Consider the following 15,496-nt stretch of genomic DNA (forward strand, 5'->3'; position numbering starts at 1 on the left):
TTCGTCCTGAGAAAGGGCCTATTCTCTCACAGATGTCAACGCATAAAATCCTGGCATATTTATTTTAATCCTTTATTTCTAATATCTTTATGCTCCCTACCAGGGTGACACTCCCCCCCCCCCCCGGATGGTGGCTCAACATAACATGATTAAAAATGCAATATTATTCTTTTTATTTATTCATTTATGTACTGCCAACTCATATAAGATAAATCTATCTCAATGTGGCGTACAGAATCTCAATTAAAACCAAAACGGCATAAAAACAAAGCATAATAAATTGAAGACATAGAAAAATGGGTCATCTTACAAGAAGGTTATAAAAACAAATAAATCATTTTCAGCAGGCTCTCTGAGAGGCTTGGATACAACCAAACTTATGACAAAAAGATGGTGCAGTTTAAAACTGTAATCTAACACACATTACAGAACAGCATAACAGATTGATAAAACAGTGACAGCACCCATTTTAACAATGAAGACACATTTTTAAATGTCAAGGCTCAAAGAGCAGCTGTACTGTCTGGAGTTTTATACCTTTTCACTGTAAAGTTTGCTCTAGAGTGGATCTACACACAGGAAAAGTTTGCTCTAGAGTGGATCTACACACAGGAATAAGCCGCTATAAATAAGTCAGAAATTAAATCGTAAAAAAAAATGCCGTGGAAAATCAGTTAGAATTTTATTTTTTTGCTCTCTGCCGCCATCCGGTGCTGGATGTTTATAATACATGCATAATGATTTTTCTTGTGATGTTTTTCTTCCCCATACTCCTTTCCAGTTTTCAGTTGCAGCTTCTCAAAACTTTGGTTGTACAGAGATTGCCAGGATGTTTATATAAAAGAAATAGACTCATTCATTTAACGTTGGAGCAACATTAATTGGGGGGGGGGGGGGAGCAGCGCAACTCTTGGCCAATGCAGAGGTTCCCTACTTCTAGAGCACAAAATAGTGATCAAAATGGAATCATTGTAATCTTCATAAACATACTTGGGATTACGGTATAAATCAGGGTTTCTCAGACTTCTGAGTTGATTGACCCCTTGATGAGCTCATAAAGTTGTCACTGACCCCCTTCTAAATTCTTGAGAATGTAAATGACATAAAAGTCAAGAAATATGAACACGTGATCAACTTTTATGAATCATCAGTTACCTTTACTAGGAATCACGACATGTCAAACATTAATATATACACGAAGCAAAAGTGCACCTATATACCCTCCTTTTTTAAAAGCAAAAAAGCAGCATGGTCTGGGAATGCTGCGATCTTGCGGAATTGCCTTATTAAATACAGGGGTTCCTCACTGGCAATGGGGGAAAGTGCGCTCTGTACATGCCTGTGTTCTTTATTTTTGAGGCCTTTTTGCACTATACCTTGTAAACTACCTTTCCACCCTTAAGAGAAAAAGAAGAAGAAGAAGAAGAGTTTGGATTTGATATCCCTGAAGGAGTCTCAAAGCGGCTAACATTCTCCTTTCCCTTCCTCCCCCACAACAAACACCCTGTGAGGTGAGTGGGGCTGAGAGACTTCAGAGAAGTGTGACTGGCCCAAGGTCACCCAGCAGCTGCATGTGGAGGAGCGGGGAATCGAACTCGGTTCACCAGATTACAAGTCCACTGCTCTGAACCACTACACCACACTGGCTCAGAGCCTTTCCTCACCCCCTTTCAGCCCCATAGTCTTTATTCACAGTCCCATCAACCTCCCCGGGGGTCATCACCAGCCGCATTGGGAAACCCTGGTCTAAATTAAGCAGAAGAAGTTAAGCGCTACTGGACCGAGCCCAAGAGCTGCAGAGGAGAAGCAGGAGCTGCCGAGATGGAAATAAGTGGCAATCTGGTGCAGAGGTGGCGTGGGAAGTGTTTGCCAATACGGAGGAACCGATGTAAAGGGTAAATTACACAGAGGATTCCAAGGAGCCCAGAAAGATCCCCTTGGGTGGCTATGTAGGCAGAAGGCATGCGGAGACGTCGCTGGATCATGGCAGATGAGGCCAGCTTGGAAGTTTGTTGCAAAGGCTTATCAAAAGTGCTGTGGGTGGTGCTGGAAATAGATTTTGGGGTGGAGTGAATTACTCTGCTGCTGCAGACAGCAGCAGCATGGGCAGGAGGGTTGTGGATTGTACATGCCGGGGGGGGGGCAGTTTTGTCCCCCCCTTACATCCCCCACCCCCACCAGAAGGGTTTGCTTTTCTGTTACGTTGACTGGGTTTCATAGCTCTTGTGCGTGTGGAGATGAATTCACAGGTAAAAAAATTGTAACAGCAAAGTAGGGTTTTCTGGAAAATATTGAATGGGAAATCCCCCCCCCCCCGCCAATTCTGTCTGTTTGTTTGTTGCAGTGAGGGAACCTTCTGGCAGTTCCTTGCCTGTGAGAAGTGAACCAGGCAGAGGACCTTCTCGGTGGTGGCGCCCGCACTGTGGAACGCCCTCCCATCAGATGTCAAGGAAATAAACAACTATCTGGCTTTTATAAGACATCTGAAGGCAGCCCTGTTTAGGGAAGTTTTTGATGTTTGATGTTTTATCATGTTTTTAATATTCTGTTGGGAACTGCCCAGAGTGGCTGGGAAGGCCCAGCCAAATGGGCAGGGTATAAATAATAAATTGTTGTTGTTGTTGTTAGTTTTTTGCCCTCCCTGGAACCTGCTTTGGATATTGCTGCTGATACTGACATGTAGCCATTGATAGCCTCACCCTGCATGAATTTGCCCAATCCCCTTTTTTTAAAGCAGCCCAAGCTGGTAGCCGTCGCTACATCTTACAGTGGCAAATACTACAGTCTTAACAATGTGCTTTGTGAAGATATACTTAATTTTGCCTCTCCTGAAACTACCCCATTCCATTTCATCAATAACTCTGAATATTGAATTGAATAATATGAGAGGATAGCCTCTCATATCTTCCAATCCGCCTCCTCTGCAGCATGCAAAATTCTTCACTCCTCTACAGTGTTCCCCCGCCCCCAGAAAAAGGGGTACCGTTACTCATCATGAAGTTGTAACAAGTGTCACACTTTTTAGCAATAACAAAAGAAGAACTGCTGGTACTGCGTACCCTTGAGTACCCCCTCAGAAAAAAGCACCTCCCAATAAAGAGGAAGGTCTTTGGTAGGCTCTGAAAAGACAACTGAGATGGTGCCGGTCTAATATTTAAGGGGAAGGAATTCCAAGGGGCAGGTGCCACAACACTAAAAGCGGGATATCAAATCCAAACTCTTCTTCTTCTTCTTCTTCTTCTTCTTCTTCTTCTTCACCAAGAATAAAGCCTGGAAAAGACAGGGCAGAGTCTTGCCTGTTTACTCTTGAGCAACCACACTAGCATCTGACATTGAAGAAGAGAGTTTGGATTTGATATTCCGCTTTATCACTACCCGAAGGAGTCTCAAAGCGGCTGACCATCTCCTTTCCCTTCCTCCCCCACAACAAACACTCTGTGAGGTGAGTGGGGCTGAGAGACTTCACAGAAGTGTGACTGGCCCAAGGTCACCCAGCAGCTGCGTGTGGAGGAGCGGGGAAGCGAACCCGGTTCCCCAGATTACGAGTCTACCGCTCTTAACCACTACACCACACTGGCTCATTGGAATTGTTTTAAAGACATTTTTACTGTTTTGTCCCTTGTTGCTTGCTGCCCTGGGCTCCTTTTAGGACAGGATAAAAATAAAGTAAGGGTGGACGTTACAGCCGTCCCTTGTCGTTTCATCCCTTTGGTCATTTTGGTTGCCCTTTTCTGCCTCTTTCCCAGCTCTACAATATCCTTGAGGTGACCAGAACTGTATGCTGTGTTCCATCCCTCATTTTGTGATACTTCTGTTAACGTGCACTAAAAATAGTGCACGTTCCTCTCCTCTCCTGTAGCATCAGTTTATTGGTTTTTTAAGGCACAGGGAAGGTTTTAGCTGTGCAACCATCTCGCCAACCATCTCCTATTTCTACTTGTTTGTGCAATGGCCGAAAAATGAGGCTGGTAGTAAGTAAAAAAGGTTCTGTGTGTGCAGTGATCCCAACTGAGAACTGCAATGCAAGACAAGACAAGACTCTGCCCATTTCCAGGTTTGCTTCTGTTCCATAAATGTTTCAAGAACCAGCTTTTCGTCAGAAGCTGATGCTGGCAGGGAATCTGATACAGAGGTTAGGAAGGTTGTGAGTGGGTACAAGATTGCCTACCAGACAAATCATTTTGTACAAGAAAGAACATTGGCAGATTTGCTTCTTAGCAGGAGAACCATAATTTTACACGTGTTGGTCAACTCCCCTGCTTTTTCACACCTGAGGGCTTTAAAGCTGTTGCAGCCTGTTGCAACTGCTTTCTCAGCTCTACATCTTCAGTCATTTGCTACCATTTTTCTGGAATATTACCAGAGTTGCAGTTTGGGTGTGGGGATCTCTGTGCAGCATTTTCTGCAGCAGAGACTGGTGTCTTTTAGAGAATACGGAATCTCCAGTCTTACGGCCTTGGCCCCGTATACCTGAAGGAGCGTCTCCACCCCCATTGGCCCCAGGCACTGAGGTCTCGCTCCAAGGGCCTTCTGGCAGTTCCCTCACTGCAAGACGTGAAGCTACAGGGAACAAGGCAGAGCAGAGGGCCTTCTCGGTAGTGGCGCCCACCCTTTGGAACGCCCTCCCGTCAGATGTCAAGGAGATAAACAACTTTGTGACTTTCAGAAGACATCTGAAGGCAGTCCTGTTCGGGAAGTTTTTAATGTTTGAGGTTTTATTGTGTTTCTAATATTTTGTTGGGAACCGCCCAGAGTGGCTGAGGCAACTGATTCAGATGGGCGGCATAGAAATAATAATAATAATAATAATAATAATAATAATAATAATAATAATAATAATAGCAGCTTTTTGTCCAGAAAAAGATGTGCTAGAACTCACAATGGGCACCTCCTTCGTTCTTTTAGAATAGCAATGGTGCTTACCTGAGAGGTGTCAGAACTGAGTTCCAGCTGAAAATAGCCCTGATGATGATGATGATTCCTTTTTGTGCTACTGTTACCAGCTCTTTAGTCTTTAGCTAGTTTGATCGCTTACAGCAGGTGTAGGGTACTTTTGGCCCTCTACATCTTGCTGAGTTACGACTCCATCATCCCTGGCCATTGGCCATGCTTGCTGGGACTGATGCAAGTTGTAGTTCAGCAACATCTGGAGGGCCACAACTTCCCCATCGCTGGCTTACAACATCCTTACAAAATGCCATTGTCAAAATTTATACATTCCATTTGTTTTTCTCTTTGGTTCTTGGCTTCCCTCCTTCCTTGGAACTTTGTGCTTGGTTTGCCAGAGTTTAGCAAACCACACTGTGTGGATGTCTTCCAACGCAATTACTCTACTCCAAACTTAAAAATGTAAAGCGTAATGCTGGTAGTGGTCAATAAAAGAGGTTCAAAGACTCTCTCAAGGCAAATGTAAAAAAATGTAGTATAAACACCGGCAACTGGGAAACACTGGCCTGTGAGCCCTCCAATTGGAGAACAGCCTTTCCCAAAGGTATCATGGACTTTGAAGTTGCTGAAACTTAGGACGAAAGGGAGAAACGTGCTAAGAGGAAGGCATGTTTGGCAAACCATCACTGTGGTCAACTCCCGCCCGGAAACCTATTTCCCCACTGTGGAAGGATGTGTGGATCTAGAATTGGCCTCCACAGGCCCTTATGGACTCACTGTTAAGACCGTGTTCACGGAAGACAATCTTACTCGGCTATGAGTGATCACCAAAGAAGATAATAGCTGGTGCAGGCAGCGAGCAGCCTTTTCTTACCTTTGCAATTCAGGATCCACTTGAGCCCCAGGGAAGCACGTGGCCCAGTGGAATTGTAAACACCCGAAAGCAGACCAAACACTGGCATGAGGGAAATTGCTGAGGTTAGCTCGGTCCCATTTGTGCAAATGCAATCAGCCATGTATTCCTTTCATTATTGGGAGAGGACGGGGAGTCAGCAGTTCCTAATGAGAGATTAAGGACCGCTTACGATTGGTGCAGACAATTAAAACTGCCGCCTTTCTAAACAACACTCCAGTGTGTACAGCTGATTGCATTTGGCTAATGGACAATGAGCCCCCAGCCTGTGTATAGCAGCACATAAGGCTTCTGTTTGAGGTTGCACACTGACGGCAGATCCCAATTAATGCAGGGATGGGTGTTGCCTGTTTTGTCACAGCCCTGCAGAGTGGCACCAGGCTTGGGTGTCAATGAGATATGATGGCTGGATGGTTTTGTGGGAGCCGATTGAAACTAAATCCTTCAAAGACAGAGGTCCTCTGGCTGGGTCGGGATGGTATGGGGATGAGGAACCAACTCCCTTCTCTTGCTGGGGCCCAATTAGTGCCATTGCCTTCCGTTAAGAGTTTGGGTGTAATCCTTGACGCCTCCCTTTCCATGGAGGCGCAGGTTACAACAACAGCCAAGGTGACATTTTCCCACCTTCGCCGCATCAAGCAGTTGGTCCCTTACCTTTCCCGCCCCGACCTGGCCACAGTGATCCATGCGACGGTCACCTCCAGGCTTGACTACTGTAATTCACTCTACGTGGGGCTGCCCTTGAAGCTGTCCCAGAAACTCCAGCGGGTGCAGAATGCTGCAGCGAGGCTCCTCACGGGGTCTCTGCCATGGAAACATATTCACCCAGTGCTTTTCCAGCTGCACTGGCTCCCGGTGGGGTATAGGGTCAGATTTAAGGTGCTGGTTTTGACCTTTAAAGCTCTTCACGGCCTAGGACCCTCGTACCTATGGGACCGCCTCTCCTGGTATGCCCCACAGAGAACCTTAAGGTCCATATATAGCAACACCCTAGAGGTCCCGGGACCTAAGGAAGTTAGATTAGCCTCAACCGGAGGCAGGGCCTTCTCAACACTGGCTCCGGCCTGGTGGAACGCTCTGTCTCATGAGACCAGGGCCCTGCAGGATCTGATTTCTTCCTGCAGGGCCTGTAAGACAGAGTTGTTCCATCTGACCTTTGGCTTAGAATCAGTTTGATTCCCTCCCCCTCTTTCTTTTTCCTTTCTCTTCCTGTGAAGAGGTTGCATCCTAATGTTTTAATGTTGTATTTTAATCTTTTTAAATTGTATTTTAATCAATTTGTTTTTATTATTGGTTGTTAGCCGCCCTGAGCCCGGACTTGGCTGGGGAGGGCGGGGTATAAATAAAAAAAAATTATTATTATTATTATTATTATTATTATTATTATTATTAGTGCAAAGAAGAGAAAAGATGGGGGCAAAGCCCTCTCTTAGGTTCCTGCATCCAAACACCTTTCTTTCCTCATTGAACTGGAATGAGTCTTGGCTACCTTCTAACGTGTTTTTTTAGTTTAACAGTAATTCTTTAGGCTTTCCCCACTGAGCACATTGCTTAGTCTGTTTTGGTGGGAAGAGTTGCCACAATTTGGTAAGAGTGAATAGGTTGTGAGTGATTCCTGCAAGCTGCCGAGGGGCCAGGAGGTTGCAAGTGGTCGCTGCAGATTGATAAAGGGTTAATAGGTTCAGGCTGTAAATTTCATCTCCTGACAGAAGTTGTGCATTGATAAAATGGCCTGGGAAAAGCTGGACTTCTGTTTCAGGTTCTGCTCCTGTTCCAGTTTTCAACTGTCATTTTATGAAAAATCATTCACGCTCCTAACTATTTGTGTGTGCGCCATTCTTCAAAAGCACTGTTGGGATTCCAGCAGCCCCTGGGTTTCTTTCGCACTGTCTATGGTGAATGTCTCACCACAGATTCCTAGCCCACCCCCGCTGTGAAAATCCCAAACCCTGAAAAGCACAACTTCTCTACTCGGCACAAATAACTTCAGCGTAATAGGGTGCTATCCAACCAAGTCATATTCAGAGCAGAACTGTTGATTTCATTGGGCCTACTCTGAGGAAAGAGTCCCTATTTTCCAGGGACAATCAGGGATTTATGGAAGCCATCCCCGTTTCTGATTTGATCCCAGAGTGTCCCTCTTTTCCTTAAAGATAAAGGTAAAGGTAAAGGGACCCCTGACCATCAGGTCCAGTCGTGACTGACTCTGGGATTGCGGCGCTCATCTCGCTTTACTAGCCAAGGGAGCCGGCGCACAGCCTCTGGGTCATGTGGCCAGCATGACTAAGCTGCTTCTGGTGAACCAGAGCAGCACACGGAAACGCTGTTTACCTTCCCGCCGGAGCGGTACCTATTTATCTTCTTGCACTTTGAGGTGCTTTCGAACTACTAGGTTGGCAGGAGCAGGGACCGAGCAACGGGAGCTCACCCCGTCGCGGGGATTTGAACCACTGACCTTCTGATCAGCAAGTCCTAGGCTCTGTGTTTTAACCCACAGCGCCACCTGCGTCCCCTCTTTTCCTTAGGACATCCCTATTTTCGTTGGAGAAATGTCGGAGGGTAAGGAGTTATGTGACCCTCCCATCCCAAGCCAAGGTGATAAGTAACTATACAACATTTAGAAGACATGTGTAGGCAGCCCTGTATAGGGAAGTTTTGTAATGTTTAATGTTTTATTGTGTTTTAAAATATGTTTGAAGCCACCTAGAGTGTCTGGGGCAACCTAGTCAGATGGGTGGATAATAAAATCATCATCAGCGTTATAGAGTAGGACACCCCCATTTTCATTGGAGAAATGTTGGAGAGTATGCTCTTACGTTCTTTTGTTCTTAAATATGCTAAACATTGACTATTCCCAAAGAATTGGACTCTTTCAAACGTATCATACCGTTAAAGGTTGGCTTGTTGAAATAACCTTGTTTTGCAGTTTTGTTGACTCCTCTAAAAGCCACATTGGCATATGTACTGAAATGCCTCTTGTTTAAGGAGAGTGAACCATTTAAATTGCCCCATTTCATTCTCTGCCTTCCCTTTTTCCGGCAGTCAGTGAGATCTGAAGCATCGGTGCCTTGCTATCTCCTAATGAGTACCATCCTTCAGGCCTTTTAAAACGCTCGCTGCTGCCAGCCAGTTGCTGCTGCCCTATCTGTACCCTGGTAGCATATTCTAAAAGGAGTTGTTTATCTGTTTATCCCAGAAGGTGGGCTGCTAAAAAGAGCTCTGCCATAACTGATTTCTGAGGGCCACTTTATCTTCTGCGCAGCCTTCCAAGGGCCACATGCCACTAGTGGGTGGAGCCAGCAGCAAAAGTGGGTGCAGCAACCAATGTAAATTTTACCTGTGTGCACTAGGCTAGTTCCTTCACTCATCCCTCTTTATCTTCCATTCAGGTAAACAAGAGGTGTTAGCAGAATTCAAGGGCAAAGTCCAGCCAGGCAAAGCAGGGCCAACGAGGAGGGGTGGCCTGGGAGGCCCAGTTTGACCCTGGAGCAAGAGGTTCTCCCCATTTGTGTCCAGGCCATTTTGAGCGAAATACACTTAGGGTGGGGCAGGGTTGTGAGGAGAATCTTGGCTAGCAAGGGTGAAGGGAAAACACTGGTCTAGGCATATTGTGGAGGCAAAATCTGCATTTTTAGCAGTCTTAAGACACAGTGCAGGAGGTGGAGTACAAAGACCTCATTCTGAAGGTCTTAAAGGCTCCCTATATGAGCTTGCCTGGGCTTTGAGATCTTCTGCGGAAGAGGCCTTTCTGTCCTGCCACCCTCACAGGCATGTTTGGTGAGGACAAAAGAGAAGGCCTTCTTGGTGATTGCTCCCAGATTGTGGAACTTCCATGGGAAGGCTACTTTTTGCTGGCAGGCCTTTGGCCATTGACTGGCTATTGTGGCAGAATCTTCAGAGGGTAGGTTTTGTAATTTCTGGTCTCAGGTTGGGTTACAGAAAGAATCACCATTTTCAAGCAAGTATGAATTCTGTTAAAATCATAGCAACGAAACCACTCTTGGCCAAGAAACAACAGTATTGCTGTTTTTAACCTAAAAATATAAAAGGCGGCTGTTAACTTGGATTTCTCTCAAAGGCAAGTGGAAGGCACAGGATTGAAGGAGGGGCAGGTGAAAAAGTCATTATATTATCAACGCCGGAGAATAATTTTAGCTGACTGTTGCAAGGAGCCAAACTGAGGAGTGTTACCTTGTGGTCGAAGGGTCCTAATTTCGCCAACCGATTCTAGCAGCATCTGTAATCTTAGCTTTCGTTTTTGTTTTTTAATGGCCCAATGTGGCTACCTGTGATTTCGAAGTTAGCTCAGCTGCAGAAATCATGACTATTTGCTCTTTTGCTGTAGAGCAGCGCCATTTCTTAGCAGAGGGCTGGAGAACATCTGTGCATCAAGAGCGGCAATTTGACATTCTCTGAGTTGAAGTGGGGTTGGGAGGAGGAGGGGGGAGGCCAGGAACCCTGTGGGATTATTCTGTCCCTTCATTGATAATCTAGTTTAATCAACCACCCACCAACACAGTAATTGTAGCAGAGGAGAGACGGGCGTGCTGGAAGAGACTTGTTTTGCAAATAAGATCACGGTGCAGCCCCATCGCCCCTCCCTCCCTGGGATAAGATGTTCCACAGCAACACCCACCTCCTCAACCGTTCCATATGTTCTGGGGGGGTGGAGTGTGTGTGCGCATGTGTCCTTTTGGCAGCTAAATTTGTAGCTCACTAATGAATGTACTTCTCTCTCCCCCCCCCTTTAATCACACCGCAGTTTATTTTTATGAGGGATCCCAGCCAACCCCACCCTCATCGCAGCCAACACCATGTATTGAAAGACGAGATTAAAGCAGCGTCGGCTAACATAAGCCAAGGGAAAGGGATTTTCTATTGTTTCTTGGATAATCCTCCATTTCTGCATTCAGCAATTGTGGGATAACACCCCCCCCCCAACAAAAAATTACTCCTCGCCCAAAACATTTGCCGGCGGCAGAATTCTCACTAGGGAGCTGAGATCACCCCGGCCATAAGGCTGTTAGTTTTAGTGGGTGTGCCCAGAGCTTTTCCCAACAAAATATGCCTCCCCTACTCGCCCCATTCCGTTCTTATTATATGTATTAAAAATAAATCTCCTGGTTGTGTGTATTGGCTGTAGAGAAGCTGCTTTTAATAGAAGATGGAGCTGGATGAGACTCCTTAATCCTGAACAATAATTTAACGCAGGATGGGAGCATTTTTCCAGGCTGAGGGGCTCATTCCCTCTTGGGGAGCCTTGCAGAGGCCACATGCCAGCAATGGGCAGGGGTGGAGGCAAAAGAGGTGCTGGTTTTCCTTTCCTAGTGCAGACTCCATTCCAGCCATGCAAAAGTCAGAGGTGTCTATATATACAAACATTTGCACACACCTCTTTCCGTGCAGGCAGCCAAGAGACATGATCACAGTTCAGCAAGTAAATTCCAGCAGGGCAAAAGCATTCAAGGAGAGCCCGCAGCAGTGAGGCATGTGACCTTATACCCAATTAGCCAACATGGCTCCCGCCAGATGTTGCTGGACTACAACTCCCATCATCCCTTGCTGGCGAGGCAGATGGGAGTTGGAGACAAATACCCAGAAGACACCATGTTGGCTAACCCTGGCCTAGCGAATGTCCTGAGGGCCAGATAAGAGAGTCCTGGAAGGGGCCACGTTCTAGGTGTCCATTGCCCGAGGCTTCTAATCTTTGATTTAATGTATCGTACATTGCGGCAGGGAGGAAGGGAGAGACTCTGAGATGTCTCGCCAGCAGACATCTTGTGGAGTGGACAGAAGACACACAGACACACGGCTAGCATGCTTTATTCTGTTTCGTTTCACAACCTGTTCTTTGTTCCAGCCTCTGTAGAAGTTTGCATCGAATAATTCATATATATATTTTTATGAGAGGCATCGGGTGGGGAACAGTGATAGAGCACAATTTGTCATCTCACTTCCCTTGTGAGGTTGCTGGGAAGAGGAGGGGAAATTATTCTGTTGCGCAGCCCAAATTAGCTGTAATTGGGATCACGGCTCCTCCGAAAGCACCATGTACCTCCCATGGCACCATGTTCTGAACTTGCAGTTTAATTTGTGCCGGTGGATGCTTGCGTATTTATGTGGGGCCAACTCTGTCAAGGGGGCTGAGAGATGTAGTTCCTGGATGGGGGAAGATGGGGCTTCCCTAAGGATGCTCTGACAGTTGCTGTGTGTGTGTGTGAGAGAGAGAGAGAGAGAGAGAGAGCGCTCAAGCACCTCTTGGCCATACAGTTAGACTACTAAGTTCATTCTCAAAAGGACAGGGCCTGTGCTGCATCTCGTTGAGGTCATTTTCAGCAAACAAGGGAGTAATAGAGTCGGTCATGACTGGAATGGTCAGAGGTCCCTTTACCTTTACCTTTAGGCTTGTGATATGAAGCCAACCTGGTGGTGAGCACTAAGAAGGGATTTTGTGTGTGGTTGCCTTGTTGTGGTTTGATGTCAGATCTCATGGAGAAGGCTGCAATTCAGGTCGGGAGTTGCAGGACCAAGAACAGCTCCAGGTTGAGCCTTTTACAACCTCTGCCCCCTTGTGACCAGCTTGAAGGATGAAGCCTCTGTTCTCCCTCCTCCTCTTCCTCCTTCATTCCCTAGCCTCCTGCCTGCTACACTCCCTGTACTGCTGGACCAGTGAGCTTCTGTGCAAGGCATTTTGTTCCTACGGGAACCTAATTATGGTGCCAGGAGGATAAAACGGAACAGCCTTGTGTACGGCAAACTGAGTTTCTTGAATGATGATTATTTTTCCTTCCCATATGCAAGAGCGGGAGGGTTCTGTGTGTTCATGTCTCTCATTCCTCCAGTAGCAACTCGTATGAAAAGGGAAAGTCTTCGTCCTTCTCTTTCATGGAGCTGTTTAGGGAAGTTTTTAATGTTTGATGTTTTATTGTATTTTTAATATTCTGTTCGGAGCCGGCCAGAGTGGCTGGAGAATTTAGTATTATAAATAAACTATTATTATTATTATTATTATTATTATTATTATTATTATTATTTCTGCGGGAAGCCACAGGCTGCTGCTCTTTCAACTGCCTGTCTCTCCAGAGAAAATATAAATGAGAAATCACATGGCTTTTCCAAGGCCTGCAGCACCTTTTGAGGATGGGGGCATGAGAGTGGCCTCCTGCCCTATAGTGTTTCTGTTGGTGTACAACTCTGCTCCTTTTTAATCCTACAAACCATGAGCAAGTGACCAGATCCTAGGAATGTAGGTAACTGCCTAATATTGAGTCAGACTGTTGGTCCATCTAGATCAGTATTGCCTATACCAGACATAGGCAAACTTGGCCCTCCAGATGTTTTGGGACTACAATTCCCATCATCCCTGACCACTGGTCCTGTTAGCTTGGGGTGATGGGAGGTGTAGTCCCAAAACATCTGGAGGGCCAAGTTAGACTATGCCTGGTCTACACTGACTGACAGCAGCTCTCCCATGCGTTCAGACAGGGAGGCTTTCCCAGCCCCACCTGGAGATGCCGGGGATTGAACCTGCGACCTTTTGCTTGCAAAGCCGATGCCCTACCGCTGAGCTATGACTCTTTCTTAAATGCCCGCTGCTGAGATTGGAATTGTGAGTCTGTGTATCGTGCTGCTTCCCTACCCAGATCACTGCCGTTGATTGTGTCTGGCTGCTGCTTTCTGTCTGTTCAATCTGCAGCTTCTTCTATTAATCTGGCAGCACAACATTAGTTTAGAGAAGGGATTTATTGCCTCTGTTGCTGCGAAGCATCTGCATGTGTTGAACGGTCCTCTTGCCGGCTGAGAATCCCAGAGTAGGAGTTCCTGCATGGTCTGTTTCAGGAGGTTTCCTGGTCCTTTCCCTCTGCTTTCCACAAAGAGGAGTGGAACAGCTATCCTGGGTTCTTATGTGCACCAGAACCCACGAACGGTTCAGTGCTTGGATTATTACCTCGTCCCCCTCAAGATTGGCGGTCTTCACCTCACACTGCAAATAACCTGGCTAAATCTGTGTAATTCGCAGCGAGGGTAAGGCAAATGATTATCCGTGTTCAGCTGCAAGTGGAAATCTGTGCAGCAATACTTGTTGCTCCTCTCCTGTGCTGTTATTTGTCCCTTATCCCCACCCACTCACAAAAAATATCATTTTGTGGCTGCAGACATACCTCACTCGTCTATCCTCTCAGCTTAATGCTGATTGCAATCCCAGCAGTGCTGCTGCTGCCTCCTGTTTCCTGCTGACCCTGTGGCTTGCATGAGCTCTGACCCCATTTGAATGTCCCTGTTTGTTTCCCCCCACAGAATTATCTGATAAGAGTATTTTTTTTCTGCAATGCTAGGGTCTCCCAAGAATGCTTCTCACCAGGTTATCTGTTTCTAGGAGCCATCTCATATTTTCTGCATTTTGTTTCCTTCTGACCATAGTTTTTCCCAACCCTATTCACCCCCCCCAAAAAAATACCCTCTGTGCATGTGTAGCTTGTATATCCTCACGCTGCAACTTATGATAACACGTCATACATCGGATGAAGTGGATGTACACAAATGCTTATGCCGGCCTTCCCAACCTGGTACCTTCTAGGTTGTTGTGAACTACAGTTCTTCTCATCTCATGTGGATGATGGAAGTTGTAGTCCAAAACTGGCTGTGCTGGCCAGGACTGATGGGAACTGTGGTCCAAAACATTTAGAAGGCACCGATGTTGGGGAAGGCTGGCTTCATCCTTTAATAAATTAAAGGTAAAGGAATAAAGGGACCCCTGACCTTTAGGTCCAGTCGCGGACGACTCTGGGGTTGCGGCGTACAGCTTCTGGGTCATGTGGCCAGCATGACTAAGCCGCTTCTGGCGAACCAGAGCAGCGCACGGAAACGCCGTTTACCTTCCTGCCGGAGCGGTACCCATTTATCTACTTGCACTTTGACGTGCTTTTGAACTGCTAGGTTGGCAGGAGCAGGGACCGAACAACAGGAGCTCACCCCGTTGCGGGGATTCGAACCATCAACCTTCTGATTGGCAGGCCCTGGGCTCTGTGGTTCAGACCACAGAGCCACCCGTGTCCCTTTAATAAATTAGCTAGCCCTTTAAAGTTGGCACAAGGCTCTTTGTTATTCTGCAGTGCCACTAACATGGCTACCCCTCTGGAAATTGTTCCGGTCATACAGAACACCCTAGAATTCTAGTCATAAAGTTGCCCGGGGGTCACCGTTGGGCAGGCTTTGTGAATGAGTGCGGGAGGCAATATGGAAAGAGAACTTGCAGCCATTGAACTATAACAATAGAGGGCCCGTGTGCTTGTTCTCAGATTGCTTTGAGAGAAAGAGAGTATTAGTTATCTGCTAAAGAATGAATGACTTGTATCAGTGGCTGATGAGGGGTAGATTGTATTGTCTTGAAAAGGGAGCAAAGGGAGGCCGTCAGAAAGGCCCCATCTCTTCCAGCATCCTGTTTCCCACAGCAGCCAATCAGATGCCTCCGAGAAGCCCGCGGGGCACGTTCCTGACACCCCTTTTCAGCTATTCTTCCCCAGCGACCAGCATCCAGAGGCATGGAGGTAGCACGCAGCCAGCTTGACTGGTAGCCATTGATAGTCTTATGAAAGGTGAGTCAGGAGTAGCCTTATCCTCTGTGAAAGGTGAGAGTCAGTGTGGGGGTATTGCTTAGAGTGTCAGACTAGGACCCGAGTGACCAGGGTTCAAATC

The 15,496-nt window shown here is 46.5% G+C and overlaps 1 protein-coding gene across 7 annotated transcripts in view; it reads left to right on the plus strand.

Annotated features, from left to right (window-relative positions):
* OSBP2 (oxysterol binding protein 2) overlaps positions 1-15,496 on the plus strand; it is a gene marked incomplete at its 5' end in the record, with an annotated part of 154,075 nt that overhangs the window by 96,239 nt on the left and 42,340 nt on the right. The window lies entirely within an intron of this gene.

The sequence above is a fragment of the Podarcis cretensis genome (genome assembly GCF_951804945.1).
Source record: "Podarcis cretensis genome assembly, chromosome: 16".
NCBI lineage: Eukaryota > Metazoa > Chordata > Lepidosauria > Squamata > Lacertidae > Podarcis > Podarcis cretensis.